Genomic DNA, 21,749 nt, shown 5'->3' on the forward strand with positions numbered 1-21,749 from the left:
CTGGGAGTAGCATTGTGTGCCTTCTTGATGATCTGAGCAGAATCCAGAAACCACTGAGGTAGATGGAGGTGCAGAGAGAGGAGCATGGTTGTTCATTGCACTGCTTTGGAAGAGCACCTAAGTAAAACCGAAAGTTGGAGCTTCAGGCTGTTCAGGTCAGATTTTTATCCGCAAAAGGGTAGAAGGAAGAAATTAAGAAAGGTGAAAACATTAGGGCTGAGAGATTGAATGAAAGCAGGTGAGGAAGTGAGCTTATCAAGAGCTGGTTCACATGTGACCTCTTCTACTTGTATGACCTTGGACAAGCCATTCTGAGACGAACCGGGTGTTGTTTCCAGCCCTCCAGGGCACTTTTTGGTTTAGCTGCTAAGTTGTGTCCGACTCTTTTATGACCCCATGGACTGTAGCCCAGTAGGCTCCTCTGTCCATGGAATTTCCCAGGCAAGAGTACTGGAGTGGGCTGCATTTCCTTCTCCAGGGGATCTTCCCAACACAGGGATCGAACCTGTGTCTCCTGTACTGCAGGAAGATTCTTTACTGCTGAGCCACCAGGGAGCTCTTAGAGATGAGTATAATGCAGTCTCAGCGCTCACAACCCCAGGAGATGCAGATAGGTCAGACTTAAATTGAAGAAAGTAGGAAACACCACTAGACCATTCAGGTATGACCTAAATCAAATCCCTTATGATTATACAGTGGACATGAGAAATAGATTTAAGGGCCTAGATCTGATAGATAGAGTGCCTGATGAACTATGGAATGAGGTTCGTGACATTGTACAGGAGACAGGGATCAAGACCATCCCCATGGAAAAGAAATGCAAAAAAGCAAAATGGCTGTCTGGGGAGGCCTTACAAATAGCTGTGAAAAGAAGAGAAGCGAAAAGCAAAGGAGAAAAGGAAAGATATAAACATCTGAATGCAGAGTTCCAAAGAATAGCAAGAAGAGATAAGAAAGCCTTCTTCCGCGATCAATGCAAAGAAGTAGAGGAAAACAACAGAACGGGAAAGACTAGAGATCTCTTCAAGAAAATCAGAGATACCAAAGGAACATTTCATGCAAAGATGGGCTCGATAAAGGACAGAAATGGTATGGACCTAACAGAAGCAGAAGATATTAAGAAGAGATGGCAAGAATACACAGAAGAACTGTACAAACAAGATCTTCATGACCCAGATAATCACGATGGTGTGATCACTCACCTAGAACCAGACATCCTGGAATGTGAAGTCAAGTGGGCCTTGGAAAGCATCACTACGAACAAAGCTAGTGGAGGTGATAGAATTCCAGTTGAGCTATTCCAAATCCTGAAAGATGATGCTGTGAAAGTGCTGCACTCAATATGCCAGCAAATTTGGAAAACTCAGCAGTGGCCACAGGACTGGAAAAGGTCAGTTTTCATTCCAATCCCAAAGAAAGGCAATGCCAAAGAATGCTCAAACTACCGCACAATTGCACTCATCTCACACACTAGTAAAGTAATGCTCACAATTCTCCAAGCCAGGCTTCAGCAATATGTGAACCATGAACTTCCAGATGTTCAAGCTGGTTTTAGAAAAGGCAGAGGAACCAGAGATCAAATTGCCAACATCCGCTGGATCATGGAAAAAGCAAGAGAGTTCCAGAAAAACATCTATTTCTGCTTTATTGAGTATGCCAAAGCCTTTGACTGTGTGGATCACAAGAAACTGTGGAAAATTCTGAAAGAGATGGGAATACCAGACCACCTGATCTGCCTCTTGAGAAATGTGTATGCAGGTCAGGAAGCAACAGTTAGAACTGGACATGGAAGAACAGACTGGTTCCAAATAGGAAAAGGAGTTCATCAAGGCTGTATATTGTCACCCTGCTTATTTAACTTCTATTCAGAGTACATCATGAGAAACGCTGGGCTGGAAGAAACACAAGCTGGAATCAAGATTGCCAGGAGAAATATCAATCACCTCAGATATGCAGATGACACCACCCTTATGGCAGAAAGTGAAGAGGAACTCAAAAGCCTCTTGATGAAAGTGAAAGTGGAGAGTGAAAAAGTTGGCTTAAAGCTCAACATTCAGAAAACGAAGATCATGGCATCCGGTCCCATCACTTCATGGCAAATTGATGGGGAAACAGTGGAAACAGTGTCAGACTTTATTTCGGGGGGCTCCAAAATCACTGCAGATGGTGACTGCAGCCATGAAATTAAAAGACGCTTACTCCTTGGAAGGAAAGTTATGACCAATCTAGATAGCATATTCAAAAGCAGAGACATTACTTTGCCAACAAAGGTCCATCTAGTCAAGGCTATGATTTTCCCTGTGGTCATGTATGGATGTGAGAGTTGGACTGTGAAGAAGGCTGAGCACCAAAGAATTGATACTTTTGAACTGTGATGTTGGAGAAGACTCTTGAGAGTGCCTTGGACTGCAAAGAGATCCAACCAGTCCATTGTGAAGGAGATCAGCCCTGGGATTTCTTTGGAAGGAATGATGCTAAAGCTGAAACTCCAGTACTTTGGCCACCTCATGCGAAGAGTTGACTCACTGGAAAAGACTCTGATGCTGGGAGGGATTGGGGGCAAGAGGAGAAGGGGACGACAGAGGATGAGATGGCTGGATGGCATCACTGACTCGATGGACGTGAGTCTGAGTGAACTCCGGGAGTTGGTGATGGATAGAGAGGCCTGGCGTGCTGCGATTCTTGGGGTCACAAAGAGTCGGACATGACTGAGGGACTGATCTGATCTGATCTGATCTGAAGGCAGAGATGAGTGATGCCTGCAGAACTAGAGTCTGTATCAATACAAGAGTCTGTGGAAATAGGAAAGCGGGAGGGAATTGAACCTGCTTGAGTGGTTCTGGGAGGACATTAAAGGAGAAGTGGTATTTGAGATAGGCATTAAGAGAAGCAGAGACCTTTACCAGGTGAGTAGGGGTAATGGTGTGCCAGATGGCACTGTTCTCAAAGGAGAGAGTAACTTCCTGAAAGCGTGAAGGCAGGAAGGAGCGTGGTGTCTTTGGACAGTCAATTGCAAGGGGGTGCAGCTCCAGCATAGGCTGTATGGGGAAGAAAGCAGGGCAGAAGGAGGGCACAGATCATACAGATGCAGTGAAACCAGGTTCACTGGGACTTCTGTTCCTGTGTACAGAAGCTCCTAGTGATGAGATATGGAAAAATTGCAGGCAGAGGAGGAACACAGTTACATTTGCATTTCAAAATAATCATTCCCATGCAGAGGATAGGTTGGAGTGAGAGAGGCTGGCGGGAAGGCTGCTGGTGGAAGCCGGTGGCACTTGTCCAGGTGAGAGATGATTAAGGCAGAGGCCAGGGAGATGGAGTGGGGGCCCCGGGATTCCCCGTCTATAAAGTCAAATCAAGTTAAGTATTTCTGAACCCAAGTTTCTTATGGTGGTCTCAAAGGCAAAAATAAAGTGTAACTATGGTTGAGATTGGAGGTACCCTGGGAAATGAGTGTCCTCAGGAGGAATGCCATTTTGTTTACTCCTCGTAATCCTATTGGCTGAGTCTGTGGTGGGGAGGGAATGTCCCAGTTTTCATAACAGCCCTGCCAAAGGGTGAAGAAACTACGCTGTAAAGCCTGAAGGATGGGAGCCAAGGCTGGTATATTTGAATGACTGTAGCAGAGTCTCAGGTTTGGAAGAATCTTGAGAAGCCAACCTGGTGGGTACTCTCTACACCTCTCTGACACGCTGAAGACAATATCTCCTCTTCATCCTTCCTGTAATGAGAAGACACTCATCTCCTGAATTGCCTATTCTGTTGCTGAAAAGCTTCAGCGCTGAACATCAACCCATCTGTCCCATTTCTACCCCTACCTTGGCCAGAGAATGCAGTATTTTTGAGACGGGTCTTAAGAATCCTTGTATGAAAATGCCTGCTTAACAAAGGCACCCCTAAAGCAAACCATTGCCTTGATTTGAAATTGATTTTCATTTTTTTCTCATTCAAGGCCCAACACTATTTCCAGCTTCATGTATGACAGAGACAGTAACACGGTTGAGCTCAAGAAGGATTTTTGTCAAAATAGAGCTCCGGGCGTCAGATAATGCTAATGCCAGCTGTAGTTAAGATGGTTCTACCCATGATGAGGGAGGGGTACGTGTGGGTCAGGAAGGCCACAGGGTACAGGCTAAGAAAGCCAGAATCCATTCTTGGTGTTCGGGATGGTGTAAAAGTGTCCTAGATGAGCATGGAAACTATTAAGAAATAAGGCAGAACCTGCTGCAGTGAGTGTGGCCAGAGGGCTGGAAAAGCACTGAGGAATCACTCCAGATGCAATGGGCTGCTTTCTGCCCTCTCTCACCCCCACTTCCCTTATCTTCCTCCCACTCCCAGCCTCTGCCTCCCGGTTTCTTCCATTGTCCGCTGTCTAAATTGGCTACCTTCTTCCTCCTTCCCACCCAGCTCTTTCTCACTCCGGTTTCTGTCTCATCCCCCACATAGAAGAAATGCCTTACGTGTTTATGATGCTTTGCAGTTCACAGAGTCAGTTGGAATATATGAGCTCATCAGCCACACAGCCACACTTATAAGTAGGTACTGTCCCCATTCTGCAGATGATGAAATTAAGGCTGTGGGAGATGAAGTCACTTGCCTGAAGATACATAGCCACGTGGCAGCAGAGGCAGGTGGTGACCCACGCTTCTTTTCTGCCTCACCCTAGCTTTACAGATCCAGTCTCTGGTATTCCAGTGTACTGACTTATGCTGGATTTCCCCTGAACCTAGGAAGTCAATTAATCTCCTCACTGAAAGACCCCAAAGATTGACTACTTTCTCCTGGAGGCATTTTTAGAGAAAGTCAAATTTGTCTCCCTAAAACTTGCCTTGAATTCTGGCGACGTCTTGTTGGTCTTTGAAGTCTTTTGATGTTCAGGCCTGCTGAATTTGCCCACACTCCATTCTGGTGATAGTGCTCCTGTGGGCAGAAGCAGACCAGAATCAGCCCTGTGCTGGAGTCAGTTCACACTGGCCCATTTGTTAAAGTTTCAGGAATTTTGCAAGCTGGTTGTGAAACACAGCCACTATTGAAAACCATATAAACTTCTAATCGAATGAATTATAATGAAAATAGAGGTAAGGGAATATTCAAGACACCACTTCTTAATCATTTTGTTACATTTTACTGTTACTATGATTACTTTACTCTTTAGGTTGTTTGCGTCTGTTGTATCTGAATGGTGAAATACAATATAGTGATATGTATTAGTCATCTCTTACCAACTTTGTGCTCCATATCTTCAGCAGTTTGACATTGGACATGGGGGAAATATTTACACCATGGAAATGCAAAAGCCACAAATCAAGGCCCCTTTTTCTCCCTTGCTGCTGCCGCTGCTAAGTCACATCAGTCGTGTCCAACTCTGTGCGACCCCATAGACGGCAGCCCACCAGGCTCCTCTGTCCCTGGGATTCTCCAGGCAAGAACACTGGAGTGGGTTGCCATTTCCTTCTCCAATGTATGAAAGTGAAAAATGAAAGTGAAGTCACTCAGTCATGTCTGACTCCTAGCAACCCCATGGACTGCAGCCTTCCAGGCTCCTCCATCCATGGGATTCTCCAGGCAAGAGTACTGGAGTGGGGTGCCATTGCCTTCTCCATTTTCTCCCTTAGAGAACCAGTTATTAAACCTTTTCTAGCCCAGCACTGGCGAAGATAGGTGAAAGTTTGTGATAAGTGGCTCTGAAATCCTGAATGCACAGCTTGGTCTTCACCCTGCCAGCAGGAACTTGGGCAGCAGGGTAATGATGTCTGGAGAAGAATGCAGAAGAATGGAGGCAGTAGACATTAGGAGGGTGGCCACTCTCTGGCCGCCCTCCCTTCCTCTGCCTTGGTGGTGATATAACACCAGCAGTGGCATATAACATTTAACACCTGCTGTGGGCCAGGTACTGTGAGTCATTTGATATAACCCATTTTGTTTAATTCTCACAAAGACCCTATGAGGTCAGTGTTACTGTTTCCATTTTACTGATGCAAACCCACAGTTCAGGGAAGTGGAATAACTTGCCCAAATTTGCCCAGAGAGAAAGAGGTAGGGCCAGGCTTTGAGGCCAGGTCCATCTGACCCCTAATCAGTACTTTTTCTGACATGCTGGTGGGAGGAAAGTTGTGGACACCCTATGGACCACCCTGCACATCTGCACCCCCAGATGAGATGGATATATATGGGTCAGTGATATATCAGGTGTCTTTCACTAAAATTAATCACTAATGCCAAATGGAAACCAAAATTGGGGCATCTATTCATCCATCCGAATTTTCAAGTGCATGTTGAGCCCAAGGCACTATCTTAGGTGCTTGGGATCCAGCAGTGGAGAAGAGCGGCAAGATCCCTGCTTTTGAGGTGTTGGTCAGCCAAGAGTCAGCTTTAGGCCTGGTAACACACAGGTCTTGCTCTGAGGTTATGATGTTCAGAAAACTGGGTGGCGACTGTGTGCTCTCCCGTAGTTACCAGGCCTTGCCCAGGTCTGGCAGTATCCTCCTCTAGGGTTATCAGAACTCCCTTTCTCTCCCCTCTTTCAGAAGAAGCTGGGTCACCAGTTGTCAAATTTGATATTGCTACCCAATAGGAGAAGTGGCCCTGGACACAGGCCTCAGATTGTTTCTGCTTCCAGGGCTAGCCGATTGGAGACCAGCGTGTATGTGGTTTCCTCAAATCGTGGTTTCCTGTTTGGGTTTGTGGTTTAAATCCCTATGTTTGGGAGTTATCTCAGCTACAGATCAACCGCTCACACAGGTAATTCTGTTCTACACCCCGTGGACAGCTTTTAATGTTTGAGGGGAGGTGTATGATTTATTATGATTTCATTCTTCTTTGGAGCGAGGAGAGGCACAGCTAGTTGTTGGGGAAATTTTTGTTTTTCTTCTTCAAAGGCAAGGTCAGACCATTCTAGAGTGCTTTACTGCAGCCACATTGAAGTTGCTAATGAGATATTTCCTGAAGCCTATATTTTGGCTCAGACAATAGAACTCTTGTGGAAGGTAGAAGGGATCAATCATTTTGATCTATGCAATGTTGATTTCCTTAGGCTAGCTGGGGTTATTTCCCCTGTTATGATGGTGGGAGAAACATCTTGCAAAGCCTAGAAACCTACAGAGGAAAGTCCCTCAGGAAGCTTGCTTGTTGAATGAGTCTGACCACAGCTTTATCCGACTGTAATTGGTTTTCAGTGATCAGAAGATTTGGGCTTTCCATGTCTGCCTTCTCTTCCCCTCTTGCCATTTGTAAAGAGAGGTGAGTATTGATTCTACTTGAAAAGTATGCCCAGAAGATGGCATTCATTCTAGTGGAATGATGAGAGTGGCACTTTGGTACTAGCAAACATCAGGCTGGGAGTCTAGAAATGAAAGAGATGAAAGAGCCCTGCAGAGCTGGTGAGGCGTGAGCTTGGAGAGTCCCCAGCCTGGCAGGGAGGGGCTGCAGAAGCAGGTGTGGTCTCAGCTAACCTGGCTTCCTCCTCAGGCTGCCTTCCTTGCCCTTCTATCAAGGACATGGCCTAAATCCTCTTTGATAGACCCCCTCCCCCTGCCCCAGTGGGGTCCTGTTTCAGTAATCCAGGCCAATGGAGTGGCTTCCCCAAGCTGGAGGCACACACACAGGCAGGAGCAGTGCTTCTGTCCTCTGGAGTTCTGACCATTTCATTGCCTTTGGCGGCATCCACCCCTTCTGCTCTGAAATCCCTGCCCATGACCTGCTGCCTGTAGTTCTGCTGCCAAACAAAACTCTATATGTCTTGAAAGATGTTTTCCATTAGTAATTTATTTCCCTAGTATATATGAATCAAAGACCTCAGAAGGGATGATTAGAGCTTCAGAACTGCCTGAGATAATCAGAGAGACCAATAGCTGCAAGATCTTGGAGATCTCATCTTGCATAAACTGCTGTTATTTAGGTGAGCATAATAATAGCACAACATACCCCTCAAAGAGTTGTTGAGTGGATTTTAAAAGACAGGAATATTAAATGTTTAGCCTTGAGCCTGGACTTGTCATGGTCTCTCTGATTATCCCATGTATGATGGATTGTGCTTAGTCGCTCAATCATGTCCAACTCTTTGTGACACCCTGGACTGTAGTCCGCCAGGCTCCTCTGTCCATGGGGATTCTCCAGGCAAGAATACTGGAGTGGGTTGCCATGCCCTCCTCCAGGTGTGTGATGGATTAGAAGAACAATATTCAAGGAAAGCCTGCTCCATGCCCAACCCTGAACTTGGCTTTGGAGATACATTGATAAGCATCCCTGCTCACAGTCTCTCTGTTCTCCTGGAATTTTGAGTTGAGAAGGAAAGAAAATCAGAGCAGAATAAAGCCAGTGGGTAAGAAAGTCTGTCGCATCAACTCCACATGCTCCAGATGTCCCACTTTGTGGACAGTTCTGTTTCCACCATCTTGATTCTTACCTCAATGGAAGATGTTCCAGAGCCTCTTTTCCTCCCTGTGACTTATCTCCCAAGAGTTTCATGTTTCCAACTTTCTAGTAAACATTTCCTTGGCTTTACCACCATGACTTTAAACCCACTGTGTCTAGAAGCAAGTTTATCCTCTTCTTCTCCCTATCCTGACCTTCCCTCTGAATAGCACTGAGGTTTCCTTGTCCAGCTGTTTAGCTGGGCTCTCTGGGTCATCTGTAGTGCTTTTCTCTCCCCTCCTCTTCCCCCCTGTCCCGACACTCCTGGAGGCACTGATATTCTCTCAGTAGCTGATCAGCTGGGGCTCGGCTATCAGGGTCCTCCTTAGTCTTGCCTGTATGTTGGCCCCTCTGTCCTCTTTATCCCCAAACCTTGCAGGATGCCAAGCCATCCTCCCAACTTTCCTGTAAGCTACAGTGATCTCTCTGCCTCTAATCCCTCATGCATACACCCTCTGGTAGATTAATTTTCCCCAAACATGACTTCATGATATGATTTGACAGTCACCATTTATCGAGCACCTATTTTATGCCAGGTGCTATGCTAAGCATTTTATGGTCATTGCCTTTTAAAATCCTTCCACCAACTCTTTGCTGCTGCTGCTGCTGCTAAGTCGCTTCAGTCGTGTCTGACTCTGTGCAACCCCATAGATGGCAGCCCACCAGGCTTCCCCGTCCCTGGGATTCTCCAGGCAAGAACTCTGGAGTGGGTTGCCATATCCTTCTCCAATGCATGAAAGTGAAAAGTGAAAGTGAAGTCGCTCAGTCGTGTCTGACTCTAGCGACCCCATGGACTGCAGGCTACCAGGCTCCTCCGTCCATGGGATTTTCCAGGCAAGAGTACTGGAGTGGGGCGCTATTGCCTTCTCCCCAACTCTTTGAGGTCTATATAATTATGTTTGCTTAAATAGCAGAAGCTTATGGGAAGTGAGCAGTCTAAGATCTTATCATTAAGTGACGAGATATGAATACATTCTTTTCTGGGATCCCAAAGGCCATGTTTTACTAAATGGCCTGTGGATTTTTATTTTTTAATGTCTGTTGTCAGCTAAAAAAATATTTGGTGGCTCCCCATTGCCTGAAAGATAGGGTTCAAATAGCTAGCCAGTTTCTCTTGTTGCCTATTCTTTGTCACCATTTTTCTAGCATGAACTTATTGCTTGGACCAGGGCCTGGTCCTAAATTCCCCTTCAGTGCTTGGTTCATTCCAGCCTTTCTATTTTTGGTCATACTGAGAGCTATCTGAAAAGTCAAGAGACTGATAAAGGAACCTAATCTAAGCACTATTTAGAGAACAGGAAAAATTACTCAACTCTACTTGAATTAGAACAAGAAAAAATCATACGTAAGTTTAGTGAAAATGTCAAATGTTATGAAATAAATTTGTATCCCATGCTGTTAAGTCATGGCAACATAAGGTCAGTCTTTCTTCTGATGTTCATGAGCTAAGGCACTTGATGAGTTCCATGAATGAATGAAGGAATTTCAGAGTGGTGAATGAGAAAGCAAAAAGACAAGAGAGATGGACATCTTTGTATTTGGGGAGAATGAATGATGTAGGCATGTTTTATTTACAATGGTGAGGGCCTTACAGTTTAAGCAAAGATTAAAAAGCAAAAATACAGAATTTATATGTTATATTAATTGTAGAAATTTAACAAGCTTGAACTTGTACTGCAAAACAATGTAATACATTTGTGCTATTTGTAAGATGAAACAGACTTCATAAAAAATATTACTCTGTATGCCCAAATATAACCTGATGTAGTCATTTAGAATGATAAGCAAATAAATCTAACCATATTCAATAATTTTTCTTGGGTTCTGCCTTCCTAGAATGTAAGTGATGGGTGAAAATTAAACAGATGGTTTTATTAAACAATAGAATTAGTGTGATTATGCTTTGAGTATACAATTATGCACCAGAAGATAAAGAAAAACAAAGTCTCCCAGCATTCTGAAAATGCGACTTGCTGCCTTGGATTGCATCTGAAGTGTGAGTATGATTTGTGGATCAGCACATAGTTCTGAAGCAGAATTATAGATGATACACTCTGAAGAACTGAGTTTGATGACTCCAAAAAAATGGCTCTATTGATGACAAAGACAGTGATGTTGAAGATGAGCATGAAGATTTTAATTAAAGTTATTACAATATACATGAGGATGGGAGATTTTTATTGATATTTTGTCAGGGATTGTAAGCTTCTCCCTATATATGGACTTGCTTTATAGTTGGTCATATATGGCACTCACTGAGCTCCCTGGAAAGCATGCTTTTTGGTTATTGGCACAAGTTAAAAGTCGCAAGATGAGTGCCATCTTTAATCCTGATAGTACTGGTCTGTGATAAAAACTACAATTGAAATTAAGGTAAAAAAGTCTTTGAGGAATCTTGAGACCTGCCATGAATCTGAGGTCCTTCACGTTGGGACCTTGATGTGATTTTTCTGAGAGAAGATGAACCATAGGAGAGGCTTAGGTGAGGAGATCATAGGGAATTTCAAGTATTTAAAGTTTTAGATCATTCTTTTCCTCCCAGGCCTAAAATATCTAAGAAACTCTCCTTCTCATATCATATGTCTAGAAATCCACCTCCTTAGTCCTGCCTCCTTCCATCCCAGCCTTTCTCAACTGGGAGCCTCATCTGTGCCACTAACACAGAACATGATTTGAGCAACCAACCATTTTCTCATTTCTTCCAAGGGTGGTTTGTAACTAGTACAATTCTGGATGCATAAGAGAGAGATAAGAGAATACCATAGGACCTCTATTCTATCTCTTGGGGTGTCTTTCTTTCCTGGGATTCCTAGGTATGAAGACTCATCTTCCCATTAGATGAGAGAAACTATTTTTGCACACTTACTAGAGGCTAGGACTAGGTGGGCAGAGAAGGCAATGGCAACCCACTCCAGTACTCTTGCCTGGAAAATCCCATGGGCGGAGGAGCCTGGTAGGCTGCAGTCCATGAGGTCGCTAAGAGTCGGACACGACTGAACGACTTCAATTTCACTTTTACTTTTCACTTTCATACACTGGAGAAGGAAATGGCAAACCCACTCCAGTGTTCTTGCCTGGAGAATCCCAGGGAAGGGGGAGCCTGGTGGGCTGCCGTCTATGGGGTCGCACAGAATCGGACATGACTGAAGCGACTTAGCAGCAGCAGCAGCAGCAGGACTGTGCAGGACGTTTTGCTTACTTCTCATTTACTCTTTCTAACAAGGCCGTGGCCTGTGTGCCGTTATTTGCATTTTATGGCTAAGGGAAGCTAATTACTTGGTGATGAAGATGGTTATTTAGAAAACTAGAATTTGATCCCAGGTCATCTGGACTCCAAAGACCTTGCTTTTAATGCCTGCTCTCCATTGCATGTATCTTGTTATCAATTAGATTTCATCCCTTTGAATGATGACAAATATCATAAGACTCAGGTTTATAAGAATCATGAGCAAACCTCTCAGTCTGTTGTTTGGACTTTGTTTCCTTTCTCGTAAGTCTTACATGAGTCCATTCTTACCTGAGTCTGTCTGGATGTTTCCTGAAAATCGGACTTAAATTGATAGGGTGCCTGCCATGAACTTGGTGCTGTTCTGGGTAGCAGTGTAAGAAGAGAATTAGAAACTAACCCAAGAATTGCTCCTGGGGATAAGTTGCACCTGGGGTTGTGAGTGAGCCCTCCCTAAGGGGCCTGTTTGCTGTTGTTGCTCGGTTGCTAAGTTGTGTCTGACTCTTTGTGACCCAGTGGACTGCAGCACGCCAGGCTCCTCTGTCCTCCATTGTCTCCAGGAGTTTGCTCAGATTTATGTCTTTTGAGTCGATGACACTATCTAACCATCTCATCTTCTGCTGCCCCCTCCTCCTTTTGCCTGAAATCTTTCCCAGCATCAGGGTCTTTTCCAGTGAGTCGGCTCTTCACTTCAAGATTAAGGGGTCTAGTTAGAGATAAGGAAAAAGAAGGAGCTGAATGAGTAACAAACCAGCAGGAATTTGGGTATAGAGGGTGAGGAGAGAAGAGAGGCATGAGGGTTGATGTTGGCAGGCAGCTGAGGAACTTTTTGAAGCCCGGGGTTGTCTACCATGGAATTTTAACATGCTTGGACTATTGTCATGCGGCACCATCTTCACTCCTGTCATCTCTGTAAACCTCTTGCAGAGTCCACTGCACGTGTCAAGGTTCTGTGAGCTAATATACAGCAAGTGAGGAAATGAGTCAATTCCAGACCTGCGTTGACTTTTAAGGAAGTGAGGGAGTGCCTCCAATAAGCAGGACAAGGTGTAAATGAACTGATTCTGTTGGTAGGAGCTGGGGCTCAGAGGGGTCATGAAAGTGTCAGGTCCCTGGGAATTGTCAGAAAACTCGAGGAGGTGCCCCAGCTTTCCTCAAGATGAGTGATGGGGATTCAAGACAACCTCATCCAGGTCTTAAGAGGCATAGTGTCTGTAGCTCTGAACATATTTGCCTTACTCAGTGAACAATGAGGTATAGTCTCTGTCCTCAAGAAACTTGCAGTCTGGGCAGAAAGGCAGTTATTAGTACATAGAGGTTGTTTGAAAATCAAATCACATCCCAAGCTTCAGGGGAAGGTTGGAATACTGAGCTCTATGAGTTCAAAGGAAGAGTGCAAAGCTAGGTTGTGCCAGGGCCAAGCATGGCTTTTTGGAGGCGATGACAAGAGGCTTAAAATAGGATTAGAAATTGCCCAGGTGAAAAAGAGTGGAAAGAACTTCCTGGGTAGACAGTCTGAGAATTCTGCTGCTGTTTGTACTACCACAAGCATTAGTTAACATTTGTTGAGTATCTACTATACGTACCGGGTACTCTTAGCAATTTAGATCTACCGAAATTTGAGCCTCACAACTCTTACGAGATACATACTGTCATTGTCAGTATTTTACACACGAAGGAGCTGTACATCGAGTATAAGGATAAATGCTGGAAGTGGTTAGAGATGAAGCTAGGATTGGTAATTAAAGGCCTGGTCATGGGATGCCATTGCTCTCTTCTTCTGGGGGAAGGAGTTCCTGGAATTTCCCTTTATCTGTCTTTGCTACCAAGGAATCTCTTTCCAGTTGAAATGGACCAATATTTGCATGTTAGTTGGTGTTGCATCAGCTGTGTATTGCCACAAAAATCTGTGACAACCAACCACAAAATATTTACTTAGCCCGGGAGTCAGTGCGATTCAGATGGTCTGGGTTGGACTTGACCGTCTCTGGGTTTGCTCAGGCGTTTGTGGACAGCAGTGAGTCAGTTCCGTAGCTCTGCTGGTCTTGGGGGCGCATGCTCACATGTCTGGGAGTAGGCTGGCTGATCTGGGATGGCGTGCCTCTGCTCTGCTCCACATGACTCTCATCCTCCAGCAGCCTTCTAGCTCAGGCCACGGTCACATGGCAGGGGCAGAAATAGAAGAATCAAGTTGAAATGCTCAAACCCTTTTTCAAGTCTCTGATTGCTTCCTGTTTGCTAACATCTCATTAGCCAAAGCATGTCAATAGGCCAGCCCAGATCCAAGGAGTGGAGAAATAAACTAAGAAGCTCATGTCAAAGGGTGTGATACATGAGCACGTTAATCCAATCAGCCTACCATCTATACTCACCTGCCCTCAGTCTGTTGCTGCCAGCCATTTATAGGATCACTTGGGGGAGTTGCTTGAGGCCTGTGCTTATTAAAACTGGGAAGGAAAAGAAGAGAGGAGAGAAGCAAAACAGGACAGCAATAATTTTGGAATGGGAAGAAAAAGAGACATAGAAAAATGTTATAATTCTACATTGAGTTTCTTTAAAAAAAAACAAAAACACTTATTCTAGAAATTTTAGAATAACTTTAGATTTACAGAAAAATTACAAAGTACAAAGAGTTCCCATATACCTATAACCAATTTTCCCCTCTTACTAACATATTAGTTTGGTACATTTGCCATAATTAAGGAACCATTATTGGTGTAAGATTATTAACAAAATTTCATATTTTATTCATATTTCCTCAGTTTTTACCTAATGATTTTTTTCTTTTCTGTTCCAGGATCTTATCCAGGGTATTACATCATGTTTTAGTCATCATATCTCCTCAGACGCCTCCTGGCGCTGACCTTTTTGCAGACTTGTCTTGTTTTTGATGGTGCTGGCAGTTTTGAGGTGAATTGGTATTTTATGGAGTACCCTTCATTGGACTTTGATATTTTTCTTATGATTAGACTAGAGTTATAGGTTTTGAGGAGGAAAACCACAGAGATAGTGTCATTTTCACCACATCATATCACGGGTTCATGCTTTCAACATAACTTATCACTGTCGATATTAAGTTTGAAACTACATTGAGTTTGAAAAATGACTCATATAAAGTAATTTATTTTAATTACATAAACTAAAGAAGAACAAACTTGCAAATGTTTTTCCTAATTCCAAGAGAACTTGGGCCGTTTAAACTACCATTTGGATTAAATATGATGAGATGGATGAGATCTTAAGTCAGTGGGTTAACTGTTACAGGCATGGTGTGTGAGTGCGTGCTAAGTTGCTTCAGTTGTGTCCAGCTCTTTGCGACTTTATGAACCATAGCCTGCTAGGCTCCTCTGTCCATGGGATCCTCCAGGCAAGAATACTGGAGTGGGTTGCCATGCTCTTCTCCAGGGGATCTTTCTGACCCAGGGATTGAACCCAGGTCTTCTACACTGTAGGCAGATTCTTTACCATCTGAGCCACTAGGGAAGCCCTACAAACATATTAAATAAGTTTAATTTCGCGTGACAAATACAAGGTGAGTAAATACAATTCCCCAAAGCAAACAAACAAAGAAAGCATCTTAATGTCAAGGTAAAATTATATCACCATGAACCATTGCTGTTGAAGGAGTATCTCTTATATGAGATATATTAAATATGCAAATACATATATGTGAGGATATCTCATATTTCCTGGAAATAAGCTCCTTTTCATGATTATTGGATATATAATAGCAGCTTTAATTTTCAGTAAGATCTTTCTTCCTCTTGACTATTGCTCTCCACCTTCCCCCATCCAGGTTGCTTCTAGTCTTTGGAAAAATGATATTGTCTACCTCAGAGTGTTTCATTCTCAAAAGAAGTCCTGGGAAGAATTTCAGGATTCTTCATTTCCTACCATAAAAGCGTGGGACCTCTGGTTTCAATGACAACTCAACCAAGTGGAAGCACGATATTGGGACACATAATTCTCTGTTTCCATAGTTTAGGGGCACAAACAAGAAGAAGCAGATAGAGGGAGCATTCACTTATTCAAGTAACATTTATTAAACACCTGTTATGTGCCTGACTCTTACCCAAGGATGGTGAGATGGTCACTGCCTTGAAGGAGTTCAGTTGTTTTGTAGAAACAATGACAAACCGGTATGGATGGTGTGATAGGAAAGAAGTCCCATGTGTGCGGCTGTGGGCATGGCTCAGGGAAGATTTCTCAGAATGCTGGACTTGCAGGATACCTGAAGGAGAAGTAGGATTAGGGGAAAGAGGCATTTATGTGCATGCATATGAGCACCCATGTACATGTATTCGTCTGTGCATGTAAATAAAGACTGTTTTGGTGGAGGGAAAATCATATCTATGAAACCTAGAGATAAGCATGGTTGTGGCATGCCCAGAGGTCAAGAATGATTTAATCTGAGAGTTTGGTTTAGGAGGGTTTCGTAGATGCAGAACTGTCAACCTGCTCTTACATGATGGGTGGGAGTCAGCCAGCCAATCAAGGGGGTGGGAGGCCAGGACTCTCTGAACAGGGACCACAACCACAGCTTCAGCAAAGGTGCAGAAGACATGAAATGCCTGGTGCCTTCAGGTGAACTACAACCAGCTCAGCCAGACCAGAAAATAGATTAGAGAGAGGTGGGTACAGAGAGAGGGGAGGTGGGAAGGTGACAAGAGTCTCAGGTCCACCACTCAGTAGCCTTGAGATCTTGGATGAATTATTTGAGATCTCTAAGCCTCAGTTTTTTTTCTGCCTTAAAACAGAGACAACAGACAACAGCAGTTATGGACCCTGCTCCTTAGCATTGTTGTGAGCCAAATGAGATTAGCGGGCGGACAATCCAGCACGTTGTTTGGCATCTAGAGAGAGCTCAGAGAGAGGCAGATTTGATTGTTCATTACCTTTAAATTGTTAATGCACTGATCAGTAGCCACTGTTTGCTGCAGGGAGTGAGGGTTTCCTGAACTTCCCTGGGAGAAAGCCTTGGCTAGGCAGGGGGCCTAGAATGATCCTGGTAGTCAAGGGCTAGGCATAGAGGTGAAGGGAGATTATTCTCTAGGTTTTGGTCACAGGGTCAGACGTGTCCTTGAAGGCTACTCTCAGTTCTTGTTCCAATTTTCATCCCCTTTCCTCAGAATTTTTTTTTCCCCTAAAATAGAAGTGTGCATACTGGAAATGATGGTGGTAAGAAGGAGCATTAGGCAATTCTTTTTTTTTTTTTTTTTCATTTATTAAAGTACTGCTCTGCTAAAAATTCTACTTGTTGTTTTCAGCTTTTCAGTTAATTGGCTGACTCTGGGTATGTAGAATGTTTAACAAGATAGAAAATTTTGTGTCTTTAACTAGGAGAAAATCTGGAGAGAGAACCTGCTTGCAATGGACTGAATGCTTGTGTCCCTCCAAAATTCTTATGTTGAAATCCTAACCCCCAATGCGACAGCATTAGGAGGTGGGGCGTTTGGGAGGTGATTAGGTCATGACTGTGAAAGGACCCTTATAACAGGACCCTGGAGAGCTGGTGCCCTCTTTCTGCCACAGGTGATCTAGTCGCTAAGTTGTGTCCAACTCTTGCGACCGGATGGACTGTAGCCTGCCAGGCTCCTCTGTCCCTGGGGTTCTCCAGGCAAGAATACTGGAGTGGGTGGCCATTTCCATCTCCATCTGCCATGGGAGGATGCAGTAATTCTGAAATCCAGAAGAGGACTGTCCTCAGACGTCTACTGCTGGCACACTGATCTTGGACTGTCAAAATTTGAGAAATAAGTAACTGCTGGTTATAAGTCATTCGGTCTGTGGTAGGTTGTCCAACAGCCCAGATGGACTAAGACACCGCCTCCCCATGGCCAGTGCCAACTGAGATTCAGACTACTGAGGCCCCCATGGCTCTCCTCTGAGGGTGTTTGGGGCCATGAGTTCAGGGCCTTAGGGTTAGACCACTGGGTATGGAGTTAGTATTAATCTCCTACACACAAACATGAATAGGATAGCAGGAACTCACTAAAACTTCATTACTTCTCTTTATAAATTAAGAAAAATGCCTAACCAGCTTTTGACCAAATCAGCTTTTCTGGCTATTTCTTTACAGTCACCATACTCTTGGATATTTATCAGAAAAAAAAAACAAAACTAATCTGAACAGATGTTTGTGCCCACCTGTTCACTGCAGCATGATTTACAGTGGCGAAGATACGGAAATGGTCTAAGTATCCGTTAATGGATGAATGGATACAGAAGGTGTGATATATAAAGAACCAAATTAGTAAAAAAGAAAAACTGAGAGTAGGCTGAGAAAAACCCACCTGAATAATTGTTTTATCTTAGTTTTTTAGAATAGTCTTGATACATTTTCACTCTTTATGTTAATAATATCTTAGTAAAGATTGAATTATAAACATAATTTAAAAAAAGCATTTCAAAAGTAACTGTTTATTGTAAATATTTCAGAATTTACCAGTAAGGCACAAAGTACAGCCTCCTACAATTTTGCCATAATTTTATAATATTTTGATATATACCTTTATAGTTTATCAAATATATATATAATTCTAAATATTATATGTTCTATAACCTTTCTTTAATCACTTTCTATATCATGAAACTCTTTCTTGCTATTAAGTATTTTTGTTGTAATAGCTGCATGATACTCTTCTATGAATCACACTTTGCTTAATGGTTTGCCTGGAAGCAGGCCGTTTAGATGGCTTTGTTTTTTTCTTTGCTATTACGACTAGTGCCATAATGAGCATTCTTGCAGTTAAATATTTGTGCAAATTTATGTTTTACTTTCCTGCTTTAGGATACATTCTCAGAAATAAAATTCTGGAGTCAAAGAGTGTGTGTTTAAGATTTTGACACACATTACCTCTTTGCCGTAGCAGATGTTATATACACCACTGAAGTGAACCCCTGGCACTAGGCATTGCCATTAGTTTTAATACTTGGCAATTAAGCAAGGAGAGAATGATATCTTATTTGAAGATGCATTTCTTTGATGACTGATGAGGTTCAGCATCCTATTTGTTAATTGATGATTTATTTTTCTTCTTTCATGAATTACCTACCTGTAATGACCTTCATATATTTTCCAACTTCTGGGTTCATCTTTTTTTTCCCTAGTAGCAATGATAATACTAATATTTTATTGAGGTCCACTGTTTGCTAAATGTCTTGCCTCAATTATCTCATCTAATTCACATGGTTACTCTGTGAGGACGTAAGGGACATTTTTCCTCCTGACGTTGAACGTGTGATGTTTTTTCCAAGATCCCATTTCTACCTGTGACACCAACTAGGCATCAGTTCTGACACTAACTACCCAGAGTTAGCATCAGTCACAGGTTTAAGGGCTCAGTTTCACAAGACTGCCTTCAGTTCAGATGCTAATTACAAGTATCAGGTGACTGAGAGACTGGCTGTAAATTGGGGTTCCCACAACCCCATTCTCAGGTTTGATGGATCACCAAACTGGCTCACAGCTCAGAATAGCACTGTGCTTACTGTTACAGGTCTATTATGAAAGATGTAAGTGAACAGCCAGATGAAGAGGTCCAAAGAGTGAAGTCCAGAAGGGTCTTGGGTGCAGGAGCCTCTGTTCCCATGGACAGACCTCGTGTTTACCAACTCTCAATCTCTCGAAACTCTGTGGTTTGGAAGTTTTCATGGAGACTTCATTCATTAATCATTGAGCATGGTATATTAAATCACTGGCCATTGGTGATTAACTTAGTCTCCATCCTCATTCTTCATAGAGACTGGGGGACAGGACTGAAAGTAACAAATCTCTAATCAAGTGTTGGTCTTTCTAGTGACCATCCCCATCCTCTCTGAGGGGCCCACCAAGAGCCACTGGTTAGAACAAGTCACGCTTCTCACACCCTTATAACTCAGGGCTTAAGGAGCTCTGTACCAGGACCTGGGGACAAAGATCAGATATTTTACTTGTTGTACTCTAAGAGGTATTATCTTCATTTTGCAGAGAAAGAAACTGAGGCAAAGAGAGAACATGGCCTCAGTCTTGCATTTGGCAAGAGGGAGTCTTGGAGCTGATTTGATTTGTCTGTCTGCAAAGTGGTGTTATTTATTAGTTCATGAAATAAATATAGTAGCTTATTCTGTGATAGATGTTGCAAATATGTTTTCTTTCTGGAATATAATTTGTCTTTCATTTTTTGACTATGGAAGTTTAAATTTTTGCATTATTATTTTATTATTTGAAAAGCTCATCTAGGGACTTCTCTGGTATCCAGTGGTTAAACCACCTTCCAATGCAGGGGAGGTGGGCTCAATCCCTGATCCGAAAAGATTCCACATGCTGTGGAGCAACTAAGCCTGTGTGGCATAATTGTGGAAGTCCACACACCTTAGAGCCCAAGCTCTGAAACCAGAGAAGCCCATGCACCACAACTACAGAGTAGCCCCCACTTGCTGCCCGCATAGCAACAGAGACCAGCACAGACAAAAATAAATACATAAAAAATTAAAAATTAATTAAAAACATTATCTTAAAAAAAAAAAGAGAAGAGCTAATCTCCAGGCATAAAAACAGCTTAGTGACAAGTTAGTCACCTTCCCACTCTTGGTTCCCAGGCTTCAGGTTTCCACTCCAAGAGTTAAAAAAAAATTATAGCTGAATCCATTCATTTTTTTTTTTTGGACTATGACTTCTACCTTAAGTGCTATATATAAAGCATATCACTACTACAAGATGTTATGAATATTGATTTATGTTTTCCTTACAACTTTTATAGTTTTTTAAGATCTAAAATTTTAAATCCATGGAATTTATTTTTACTTTATGGCATAAAATTTTTTCTCTGTAGTTCACTTACATTTGAATTTTAAATTTCAAGGGAAGACAGGGCATATTTCATGTCCAATTTCAGAATCCAAGAACATGAATTATGCAACAATAAAAAGAGAAAATTCCTCATCTGGAGGGAATACTGAGGATGACACAAGGAGAACTGCTTCTGTGAGAGAAAGTGTCTGTGCTCGTCATCTCACCAGTGGGATCCACAACTTTTAACAGAACCGGTTTGAACAAATTCATGTGATGAAAGAGGAACTCACAGGGCCACTCCCAGCATACTCTCCCAGTTGGATTTCTGCCACCATATTCTGCTGCAACCCCCAGGAAAAAATGAAGGAAGGGATTCTCCTCTACATACCAAGTTTGGGCACTTTCTCAATTTTCCTGGGTGGAGATCCATCCTCTCTCATGATTAGTGCAACCAGGGCCTTTGGCAAATAGCCAGTCCTGTGACCCATGATGGCAGATCTTGACTCCTGAACCTTATTTGGCTGAACCAATGCCAAATGGAAACTGGACCTTGGGAGCCACAGTTCTGGGGGAAAGTGGTGAGTTAGACGGAGTCTGGTCAGGGGAAGTCCAAACCCTGTTCCACTTTCCATTTCCATACTGGTGAACATACTCAGATTCAACAGGATCTCTGAGGTCCTTTCCAACTTGAAGTTTATGGTCCTTCCGGGCATGCCCCATTATCACCCTCATTTATTCATTCATTCGTCAAATATTTATTAAGCACCTACTGTGTAGATACAAATTGTTCTCATAATTAACCGAAATGAAATGTATTGAAAGCTCTTCAGGAAAATAAGGCTCTCTATAAACTCATGTACATAATAAGACTTAAAAAAATCTTACGTAACAAGATGTCCCAAGATAGGAAGATTTCAAAATAGGTTAATTCAGCTGCCAAATGACATCAGATACCAGCTTATTTCTGCCTTTCCTCTGTTCCATTTTCAGCGTGTTGGTTGGGTCCCCTCATTTTCTCAACAGAGCTGAAGCAGCTCATTGTATCCTCATGTATCTAGGGGTACAGAGAGTATTGAAATACCTTGAGCTTTCAAGATTTATGAAACTGCTCCTAAAGGCTTTCTCATCTTTCTCAATATGTTTCTGTCAAATATCATTAGCCAGAATGGGAGCATATATCCCTTCCCAAGTCAGTCACTGATACGAATGGAAGCTCATTCTAATCCAAGTTCTTCCTTACTGGGATAGGGTGGGACTGGGATCTAGAAAAATGAAGCCAGTCAGAAGAGTCTGGATAACTCAACAAATCCAGAGTTCTGCTAGCAAGGAAAAATGCTG

This window comes from Bubalus bubalis, chromosome 3 (assembly GCF_019923935.1).
Source record: "Bubalus bubalis isolate 160015118507 breed Murrah chromosome 3, NDDB_SH_1, whole genome shotgun sequence".
Lineage (NCBI taxonomy): Eukaryota > Metazoa > Chordata > Mammalia > Artiodactyla > Bovidae > Bubalus > Bubalus bubalis.